Genomic DNA, 12,011 nt, shown 5'->3' with positions numbered 1-12,011 from the left:
AATAAATAAATAGATCAGAGAATATACAATCCTAAAGTGGAACACGTTAAGGATCACAATTTATTGGGTCTTATACTCAACGAACACAGACCCTCCAAGTGTCCCTATTTTCTAGGGACATCCCTGATTTAGAGAAGCTGTCCCGGTTTCTGATTTGATCCTGGAATGTCCCGCTTTTCCTTAGGATGTCCCTATTTTCATTGGAGAAATGTTGGAAGGTATGGAGTTATCCAACCCACAAGCCATCTGAAGGCAATCCTGTATTAGGGAATGGTTTTTTTTTTAATGTTTAATGTTCTATTGTGTTTTTATATATGCTGGAAGCTTCCCAGAGTGGTGGGGCAACCCAATAAGATGTGTGGGGAATAAATAGTAAAATTATCAATCTGGAATGGGACGTCCCTATTTTCATTGGATAAATGTTGGAGGGTACGCAAACACATTTATATTACTGACTCCAGTTACTGTGGGTAGAGGCAAACAGGATGCAAGGAGAGGGTGAGCAGATATAAACTGGGGTAATTAATTGGAACAGGTAAAATTATTCAGTCCCTTCTGCTTTACCTAGTGCTACCTGTTTGTTTTAAACTACAGTCATACCCTGGGTTACGAACGCTGCGGGTTGAGCATTTTCGGGTTGTGGACCACACCAAACCCGGAAGTACCGGAACAGGTAACTTCCGGGTTTCGGCGCTAGCACATGGACAGAAGCATACGCAGAAGCGCTGAATCGCATCACGCATGTGCACAGACACAGCACTTCAGGCTGCAAATGCTGCAGGTTGCGAATGTCCCTCCCGCACGGATCACGTTCGCAACCCGAGGTATACTGTACCTACATTTGCATCCTAAGAACACGCCAAATATCAATGTAGTAGCTCTTATCTGAACTGAACTTATATTTTCAGGATCCATCGCCAGTACAAAATGAACATTTTCATGAAGCAGACGTTAACGTAAGGTATCTTCAGAACAAAGGTAAGAGGGACCATGGGATCTGGCTGACCCTGATGCTGGCACAACCACTGGCCACAGAGATGGCTAACTTTAGACGAGAATTAGATTTAGAGGAGAGTAACTGGCTAGATATAGAAGGAACTCCTCAAATTCTAGAGAGCACACTTCAGATTCTAAAATGGAGGTGGGGTGGGGGATGGAATAGTGATCAAAGGGCTTGGGAACACATAGTCACGGCATATGGGAATTAAGAAGGTACAAGTCCAGCAAAACGTTAGGTGTACTGTCCATGTCAATTGAATACTATATACACCCATATGCATTTTTTAATGGAATGAGCCCCACTGAACGGGGAAAGCATTTTTGAATAGACATGCATTCAGCTGTGTCACATGTGCAAGAAACTGTTCCCTGAATTGCTGCCAAAGCCCTGAATGCCCATATTTTGAAAACAATATATATATATTTGTATAGTTCCCCCTCATCTCAACGCCTCAAGAGATCATCAAGACTTGTTCTTTCTGCATTGTTCAAGAACAAGTCTTGGAACTTTACATTTTTCTGGGCTAGTAGTGGAAAACTGCTAAGTGTTAATTAAAAAGATAGCCTGGGGTATAAATAATTCTAGAGCTCTTTATCATTCAGCAAGGTTTTATTTTCAAAAGGTTATATAGGTTCTGAATGCTTTAAATGCCAAAACAATGTTTTGTAGTTAATGCCTGCACTGGAAACTAGGGCTCAATTTTGTCCACAACCTACCAGTGACATTGTGATAAGAAACTGAAATACATTATCACATTACCATAAAACATTACATAATGAGCTTCATTTGCAATTTAATTTTGGATAACTGATTTTCAGTTATACCCTTACTGTAAATAGCAATGAGGCTCAAGACATAAAATTGACTAACAAAGATCCTCTTGCATAATGTTTTATTTTTTACTATGGAAATTATTATTTTATAACCCCTGGATTTGCGAGGAGGGGTTACCAAGTAGAACAGAGGGCTTTAGTTAATGGTTGAGAAAATTCTTAAGGATAGGAGAACCTTTAACTAGATACTAACAATACTTTCACACATGCACCATATGAGAATCTGATAGGATGGGACACAAGCTAGAGAGCAGATTCTTTTTAAGTAACGTTCTAGATCAGGAGCCCAAATCACCTTTTTGGGCCAACACCCCTCCCTCAATTATTTACTACAAAGAGCACCTTTGGGGCAAATAGCAACTATGGAAGTTTCTGGTGGGAAACTAATGTTAACTCCCTAGCAAGCACAGATAACTACTAGAGCATGAAGAAATTTAATGGTAGAGAAAAGAATTATATAAAAGTGAATGTAATGGAGGATAGGCTGAAGAAATGGAGAAGAAAGACTGGTAAAGAACACATTACAGTGGTACCTTGGTTCTCAAATGCCTTGGTACTCTCAAACAACTTGGAACGCAAACACTGCAAACCCAGAAGTAAGTTTTCCAGTTTGCAAACCTTTTTCAGAAGCCGAACGTGCTCCATTTTGAGTGTTAAGCTTCTGATTTGAGTGCCACACATCCATTTTGAGAGTTACACTTCCGATTTGAGAGTTACACTTCCGATTTGAGTGCCACACTTCTGAATTGAGTGTTATGCTGAGGTCTGTCTGTTTTTGCTATTTATTTGGTGTTTTTGTGGCTCTTTTTTGTGACTGTGTGGAACCCAGTTCAGCTACTGATTGATTGATTGATTGATTGATTGATTGATTGATTGTGTGACTGCAGTACATTGTTTATTGCTTCATTTTATGGATCAATGGTCTCATTAGATAGTAAAATTCATGTTGAATTGTTGTTTTAGGGGTTGTTTTTAAAAGTCTGGAACGGATTAATCCATTTTGCATTACTTTCTATGGAAAAGCACACCTTGGTTTTGGAACGGACTTCCAAAACGGATTAAGTTTGAGACCCAAGGTACCATTGTACAATAATAAATAGAAGAACAAATGACTTCCCGGATCAACAGAGTTGATAGAAGGAAATAATACAAATTTCTGCAGTGTGTGTGTGTTTGTGTATCATGCAGCAAATAAAGTCAAAAGTAGTTGTTGCTAACTTCAAAAGAAGCATCATTAGCCACTATTTACTGTTTAACATTCCTGCAAACCTAGCAGTTTGAAAGCACATCAAAGTGCAAGTAGATAAATAGGTACCACTCCAGCGGGAAGGTAAAGGGCATTTCCATGTGCTGCTCTGGTTTGCCAGAAGCGGCTTAGTCATGCTGGCCACATGACCTGGAAGCTGTATGCTGGCTCCCTTGTCCAGTAAAGCGAGATGAGCATGCAACCCCCGAGTTGTTTGCGACTGGACCTAACGGTCAGGGGTCCCTTTTAACATATATTCTTTAACATATAGTCTTTAACATATATTCTTATCAGCTATATATTGCTTATGCTGAGGGAGCCTGTTTTATAACTAAGCAGGTTATGCCACAACTCTAGAGGGAGTTGCTGATATTTGTTAAGGAGTCACAAGTAGTGAATCTCTGCCATTGTCTTTTGGGCAGACGAAAAGACATGAACTCTGATGTGGTTGCTGCTGCTGCTCCATAATAGCCCTCTCCCTCCAGGTACAACTGACAGGAGGAAGCACAAACAGTAAATGGAAGCTTCTGCTCCATCTTCTCTCTGAGCATGAATCATTTTAATGTTCTTCAATATTGCATCAGTGTATATTACTCATATTCCTTTTCCTGTGGTTGATATGACCATGATAGTCCACACAATAACAATAAACAAGCAGTATGTAAGCAGCAGCAAAAGTGGTGACCTGCCAGTGAAATCAGGAGGAGAAGGAGCAGGGCCAAGGAGCAGAGCCAGGTGACTTGAAGACTTGGAAGGGGGCACTGACAATGGGGCACCTACAGAGATGTGGGGTTTAACTGCTTACCTTGGACAGTGGTTCTGCAGGGTGCATTTGTAAACAAACATTCTGATTAATTGCTGGATCTCAAATCTAGCAACTGGTAGAAACTAAGAGCATTATAGTGTCTGCATCCATTGATGAGGCTATCTAAGAGAGACATCCTAAAATCTATTGCCTCTGATCTCACAATGGGAAAAGCTCAAATGTCATCACAGAGGAAGTGCAACATGTCCACCAGCTGTGGCCTGAATTCACAATGTCCTTACAAATGTTATGCAAATTGTGTTAATTATGTGTAAATAAAACATGCAAATTTGCCACAGCCTTCCAGCTAATTGTGTGTTCCTAATGTAGCCCTCTGTGCTAAACAAAATCCCCTCCCTGTGGTACACAATTGGGCACTGTCCAGTTTTTGTCACCAGATGGTTCCAGCGTTCTTTTTGCTGTTACAATTAGGGTGCCATCTTTCTTTCTTTCTTTTTTATTACACTTGAGCTCCCCCAATCCCAGCTGCAGACACATTATACTAGTTTGATTTGCAGGGGGATGGAGATGCTGCCGTTGAGAATATATTGCACCTGCTCACCTATGTGAAACTAAGTAAGCTATCAAGCACAGGACAATTTCTGGCTAATATAGAACAGCCAGCCAAAGGCTAGGCCATGAGCAACTAATGAAAATCAGAATAGCCTCCGTTTATTCTAACTTTCAGGGGGCAATGCAGATTCCTTCAAGGATTCGAGGAGCAAAAAGGGAGTAATTAAAACTTGCCTCTGTGGTTGCAATATATGCAAATATATATACACGTATATATTTCTTCAATAGCCAGACCAGCAAATAGTACCTCATAAATCGAATGTGTTATTCAGTCACATTACTGGGGGAAAAAATAGTTATTCCAGAGCACAAGAAAGGACTTTTAGGCCTTAAGCATTATAATAAATCAGCTTCACACACACACACACACACACACACACACACACACACAGCAAGAGATGCTGGAGAAGTACATTGAGGTTTGCAAAAAATGCCATTTCAGCACAGGAACATGATATCACATTCTTATTGGCATATGCCAAGGAAATAAGAATACAAACAGTGGCCACTGAAACACAAAGCACTGGAATAAACAGCAAGCACAATAAACACAATACAAAGCATCATCCTTTTAACAGGAATCTTGCTTTCCCAAGGTACCACTTCAAAGGACTGTCTTACCTTCACCACAACTAAACCTGCACATGGTTGACATACGTCCAGAATTTCCTGGACATATCTGGAATACTGCAGCCAGCAGCAGTGTCCAGGCAGAAATTGGTCAAATGTCCAGGAAAATCCAAACATATGGCAGCCCATGGCAGCAACCCTAATTCAAAGCATTTCGGCTAAGCAACCAGGTTGTTGTTTTTTTTCCTTTTCAGGCCATTTTAAGATTTTCACCTCCCCTACAGGAAGTATAGAGAGGATTATATATTTAGTATGTCAATAGATGTAATCACTTACACATAAGCCTGGGTACATGTTAGCCACGTTGCATAAACAACACACCATTGTTTTGAAAAGAGGGTATTACCTTCCCACTTACAAAAAGGAGTTTCTTAAGGATCAAATTTGTTCAGCAGAATCCAATTCAAAACCTCTGCCTGCCGATTTCAGAGATTTGCTGCTGCACCCTCAGGGTGCAGCTCTGCAGCTTTCACCCTCATCTCTGCATTAAGGCTTTTAAAAAGCAGAATGCTGAAAGGTAAAGGAAAAAGTCTCCTTTTTCTTTGTCTCTAAATTTGCAAGGATCACTATCTTCTCTGACCATGAGGAGGGAAAATGCTTCTGAAGATTGCATAATGTTGTTTTAAATTGATTAGCTTAAGAGATAAATCTGTTCTGAAGAAGAGTCTGACACATGTGAATTATTTTAAGGGTTCAGATTCCATTTTTATTAAGGTAAACTGGGTGCCTGTTTGCTGGAAAGTATCATAATGTTTTGGACAGCAAATGCACAGCTGTTGTTTATTAACCTTTTGCAATGAACTTTACTATACTGCAACCAGTTATTCAAATTTACATTCTAATGCTTTTCTGCACATTATGCAAATACACAACACTCTGTACTATGCAGAGATTGAGAAAAATATTCTTCATTTAAGCTGTGGGGAAAGAAAAAGAACACCCAGTAAAAAATAACTTTGAAGCAAGACTTTAAAATAAATAAATGCACAGTCTATTGTCAAACAACAGCCAATTATGTTTCCATACATTATAGGAGGAAGAAATTTCCATATCCATTAGAACAAGCAGGCTACCATGGCAATCAGCAGCATCTTTCTTTCAACAGTAATTCACATCTGTCTATATCCATCTTGGAAAGACAGGCCTATACAGATGTTCATTAGTGGTTAAACAAGTGCACGTTGATGGGGAAGGAATGGAGTGGCGTTGTGCTGACTGCATCTACCCACAACCTATGCACATTCATTGGAAGAGCATTTACAAATCCAGATGTTTTGGACTACAAATCCCATCAGCCCCAGCCACTTTGGAAGCGTTACTCCAAAACATCTGGAGGATTCCAGGCTGGCAAATGCTTACACAGCAGTGCTCCACAGACCTCTTCGGCCTTTTCACACTTACCAATTATCATGGAATAATTGCTGTTCAAGCCAACCTTTTAAAGAGTGAACTTGTACCAATTGTCTGCACTTCTGGTCACATATTATTATTATTATTACAGAGTGGGTGTTGGGTTTTCCTTTCCACACTAATGGCAAGCTGAGAAAAGTTCCACGGCTATAGTCACACCCCTAATGTACCCTAATGTTCTTCCAGCTAGTAAATGTCAGAATTGTGAGCAATGGCAGGAGACTATCATGTTTTGTGGCAATAACGGGCATCCAACCATCCAAAACAGGTCCAGTCCATGCATGAGGCCAGATGAGGTGGCTGCCTCAGGCAGCAGGATCCACAGGGGTGGCACTTTATTCCCCCTTTGATCCTGATGTCTTTCTTCAACCCGTTCTTCTTCCCTGGTGGGGACAATGCACCATTTTGTGATTCACCTCAATTGCCAAAATGTTTTGGGCCGGCACTGATCCAAAGCTGCTGGCACCTGAGGCTGTGTACACATCATACCTTTAAAGCACATTTGAAGCACATTATTTCTCTCAAAGAATACTAGGCATTGTAGCTTAACCCTCACGGAGTTACAATTTCCAGCAACCCTTATCAAACCACAGTTCCCAGAATTCTTTGAGTGAAAGAAAGCATTTCAAATGTGCTTGGGAGGTATAGTGTATACACAGCCTATGGATCACACACAAACCAAAGGTAATCCAAATAACAAGCAGTATTTTCATCACTATAAAAAATAATAAAATGTGGGTTTATAGCTAAACTCTGTTTCAATCTCATGTTCAATAACTGGAAAGAATAACAACCACCTCCAGTCTGTACATAAATTGGCACAATTGGTGTACTAGACCTAATAGTTACAAGAAGCTGCTTTATGTATATCACACTGTGCTGCACTGTCAAAGATGGCCAGCAGTGGTCTTCTTCCAGCTCTACAAGGATGCTAGCTGAATCCTTAAGCATGTTCAACAAACATACTGTAATCTAATAGCCTTCTGCAGAAGATCCAACTCAAACAAGAGGTGTAGGGCCCTCCCTCGTCTTCATGTAACTAAGCTGCCAATGCAAACAACATAAATATTAACTCAAACTTGGATGACCACATCATTGGATGGCAACACCTCTCATAAAACAGCCCTCCCACCCATAACTAGAAGGAAGGGCATGGGAGGACAGGTATAAATGAATCCCTGGTGCAAAGTTTGAATAAAAAGTAAAACAATTTACGTAAGGAAACCAGAGAGTTTGCATAGAATTAATAGGACCAAACAAAGTGGAAAAGGAGTTTAAAAAGAATTGTACAGTGGTACCTTGGTTCTCGAATGTAATCTGTTCCGGAAGTCCATTTGACTTCCGTAATGTTTGAAAACCAAGGTGCAGCTTCTGATTGGCACAGGCACCCCAGAAACAATAGCCGACAGCCACATCGGACATTCAGCTTCCGAAAAACGTTCAAAAACCGGAACACTTACTTCCAGGTTTTCGGTGTTCGGGAGCAGATTTGTTTAACTAAGCAATTCAAGAACCAAGGTTCCACTGTAAAGCAAACACATGAACACTTAACTCATGATGGTTCTAGATAGGTGGGTTTCCTCTAGAGAGGAAAAAGTGACCTTTTCTCTGCCCCCTATCTTAAAGATGAACTTTACCACATGCCTCTCTGAGAACAAGTATGTTGCCAGCCAAGCTAGGAAGAGCAATTAGTAACTAATTCCTGTATTTTACAAGATAGTGTCACAACTTACAATCTGGGGGGAGGAGTTACATTGGGAGGAGGATAACAAGGTAGAAAAGAAAATTAGAGTGGCTTTTACTAATGAGGCACCACACACACTGCAGACTAAATAGGCAGCACTGACAGGGCTCATTTATAAAGAAGACCACAGCCTCATTACCAACACTGGTTTTCTATGGTGCAAAGAAGTACTACAGCACACAAAGGGTGGGGAAAGGGTGGGGGACATACAACTAATAAAAGGTAGCAGATTTGGACACTCTAGTACAACTAACTGCTCACTAAAGCCAAGAATATAAAACAATGTGTTATATCTAATTGGCATATACTAAAAATATAAACTTTTAGAATGAAAGAAGTTGTAAAGCTCTAAAGCAATCAGAACTAAAGGGCCCTGGAACATTAGTTCGCACACAGCTAAAACATACATATCCTTCAGGAGATAAACTCTTGTAACCATGAGAGCAGTATGCTTGGTATAGATTTGAGCACATTAGCAAGAAATGACAGAAGCCCATGTACACAAAATAAAATTCTAAGGGAAGAGCATCCTTAAGAAAAACATTGCTTTTATCCCTAAACAGCTGTGAAGAGTAACAATCCACAATAAAGACACAGCAAGACTCTATATGTAGGTTAGGGGAAAACCTACAACTAGCTGAGGGGAAAAGATAAATGAACTAGCTGAGGGGTACCGTAATAATAATTGTAAAAAACCATTTGTGGCAAAAAAAAGGCTAATTTTAAATCGGACTGCAAAGCAATTATCTGGATTTTAATTTTAAAGAATGCACATGCTAAAGGCTAGGCGGCAACCTGCTGATCTGATGCAACTGCCATATCCCAATTTTAGGTCTAGAGTTGAAACATTTGCATGGCCTTCTGCATAATTTGACTTGAAAAGTTGCGAACAGGCTTTGCTGTGCACCATTCCAAGCCCAACACATTTTGCTGTTGAATGTGGAGCCCCAATGGTCCCTCTCCCCCAATTAGGACCTTTTTAAAGGCTTGCTACATACACCAGGCAGTTGTCAGTTCCTGTTCATGGCCGTAGGCTCAACCCTGTTCATTCCAAAATTTCTGCTTGTTTGCCAAATTTCAAAAACCCATATTTAAACAGCCAGCACAGGCACTTTGTCTAATGTGACCGTACAAACAAAAAGGTTTGTTTGTGTTACATGTTATATGTGTTACAGTTTGACACGTGTCTCCTTGGTGTGGTTGGGTAATTTCAGACTGTTGACTTGGTGGTTTTAAGGCCTGCATCCCCCTTTTGACAGTTAACATGTATTTCTTCAGAATGTGGCAGTCCTGGTGCTGATTCTGCTGAGGAGGGCCCTGGATGCCTGTCTCCCACCAGGGCATCAGGGGCAACTGCTAATCATCACAGGTGAGCTATAAATGACATATTTAGATGATAACTGCAACATACCATAATTCTTAATAGGAGGCATGGGCCTCTGATAATGTAACTTGTTTCCTTGTGCCAATGAACTGCATAAAAGAACTCTTCACCAGTACTGACAGGCATAACTATTAGGCCCAAATGGCAACATTTTCCCAGTTAAGCTTCCAAATAAAGTCCCATGTCTTAATCTCCCATTTACCATATATATCTCTCGCTTTACACTGCTGTGCTGCATCACATCCCACTTGCAAATCTGTTTCTGTTTGCAGAACAGCAATTCCCCACTGCAGCCAAAAGCTTCGCAACAGAAGCCCTAGGCATTACAACTGCTTTCTGGCAAGCTTAGCCTTGTTTAGTTTCTAGGGTGAAAGGACAGCAGAGGATCAGACATTCCCTTTGTGAACACAATCACACAGAGCGAACATCTTCATCGTGAAAATTAATACCTCTTCCCTACCTGGCTCTTTCAAACATTTGGATTGTTTGCTCAAGCTATATTCAGATATTAAAGCAACACTGCATTGGCAAGATTCCAAAACAGAGATTTAAAGTTGTGCCATATAAAATTTGGGGATACATAGCAAAGAACTGTGTAATTGGTCCCTTTGAGCATAACAATTAGTTTGCTTACTAAACTCTGTAAGAGTTTACAAGATTTCCCACAAACTTGTAGCCAAAATGAAAGTCATTTTCCAATTCTTAAAAAACAGTTTTATTTAATAGATGTGAACTTGCCAAGGTTGTGGGTTTTTTTAAGCTGACATTGTTCTAGGTGAAGAGTTTCTTAAAACTTAGTTAGCCATAGTTAAACTTAACATAGCAGTAACATAAGAGTAAAAAGGGAAACAAAAAATGCATGTGGATCGCAAAGGTATCTGAAGAATTTCATCACTCATCTCAGATAAAGCACAATTGTTTGAAATGTACTGGATATTATCAAAGTCATCAGCAGTTTTAACATATCCATATTTTTTAAAAAAATCCCTTCCATCTTCTCATTCATAAATTCTGTCAGTCATTTTTCAGAAAATCATCCTATGAGTTACTTACAGCCTCTTACTGAATAATAACTGGAACTGATGGTAATTGGAAATTAAGAAACACCCAGCACACAAAAATAATGTTCCAGAATAGATCAAGGATAACCAGATCCATCTTTCATAAAACATGATGATATAACCCACTAATTATAATAGAAAATATTACACAAAATCATTTTGAAGCAGAAGTCCAAAATATCTTCCATGTTTTCTTGTGTTTGTGGCCATTACTCAATTGTGCAAAATGAAACTTGTCCTATAGCTACAAAACAAACTAGAGCAGAGTATAATTTCGTGATCTGTGTACAAGACACTTCACTGGGTGTACATGTGCATCATAGGCAGAAATAAAGACTACAAGAAAAAGAAAGACTTGCGCAAGGTTCTGGGAAAAGCACATGTTGAGAGCCTGTACAATATTTCACCATAGCAATACACATTTGAAGTTCCTCAGCTCAGAGAGCCTTGTGGATACCAGTGCCTGAAAGAAGTAACATCCAACATGGCACATCCAAGTAAAAAGAGACTGTTGGCTGCCACAACGTAGAGGAGTTCTAAATGGGCCAAGAGAGCCTACTCTTAGTACCTGATTGGTCTTCGTCCATTAGACATCAAGGGCAATGGTTCTTCTTTAAGCAAGCAAGCAAGCAAGCAAGCAAGCAAAGCATCATAAGGGGATTTAAGAAGCAGAATGGAATAGTGGAGAGAGAGAGAGAGAGAGAGAGCACATACCTACTGATGCCTATTTCAAGCAAGAATGGCATTAACACTTCTTCTCCCATAACAGTGCAATTTGTTAGATACCCTCCTTTATTATTTATTTCTAGTTAACAATTTAATTTTTGTAAAGGTGGGGGGAAGCATGAGACAGCAATGGTAACAATTGATGGCACAATATCTTTTAAGACAAGGCTGTTGTTTCCATTCGAGATCACTGGTGTGATTAACAAACGATCAATCAAGGGTCACCAATCTCATCTCTTTGCCCAAAGATACTGTGAATGACGTACTGCATCTACTTTGAACTTGGAGTAATTTTAAACCACTTCGCTTTTATCACAGCTCTTCATCAGGATGACTGGTGCCAGCAACCCGCCAGTAAGAGAATGAACAACATACTGACATATTCAACCCTCCTGTACTTATAACTTGAAAGAGAAAAATAATAATAGTACTGAAGAGAGGGGGAAAGTACTGAAGAGAGGGAAAAAATTAAAAGATTTAAAAAAAACACACCGAAGACAACTAAGTAATATTTACAGAGTCTGAAATGCTGAGTGTGCGTGCATATGCCAAAAAAATAAATAAATGAAAAAGAGTGCATGCACAAAATAATGAAAACT

At 39.8% G+C, this 12,011-nt stretch overlaps 1 protein-coding gene across 8 annotated transcripts in view; it reads right to left on the bottom strand.

The window, feature by feature from the left end:
* The window catches only part of NAV3 (neuron navigator 3), a 430,775-nt gene that overhangs the window by 385,546 nt on the left and 33,218 nt on the right, over positions 1–12,011 (bottom strand). The window lies entirely within an intron of this gene.

The sequence above is a fragment of the Podarcis melisellensis genome, assembly GCF_964234715.1.
Source record: "Podarcis melisellensis genome assembly, chromosome: 10".
In the NCBI taxonomy this organism is placed as follows: domain Eukaryota; kingdom Metazoa; phylum Chordata; class Lepidosauria; order Squamata; family Lacertidae; genus Podarcis; species Podarcis melisellensis.
This window is presented reverse-complemented; position numbering and strand designations above follow the sequence as displayed.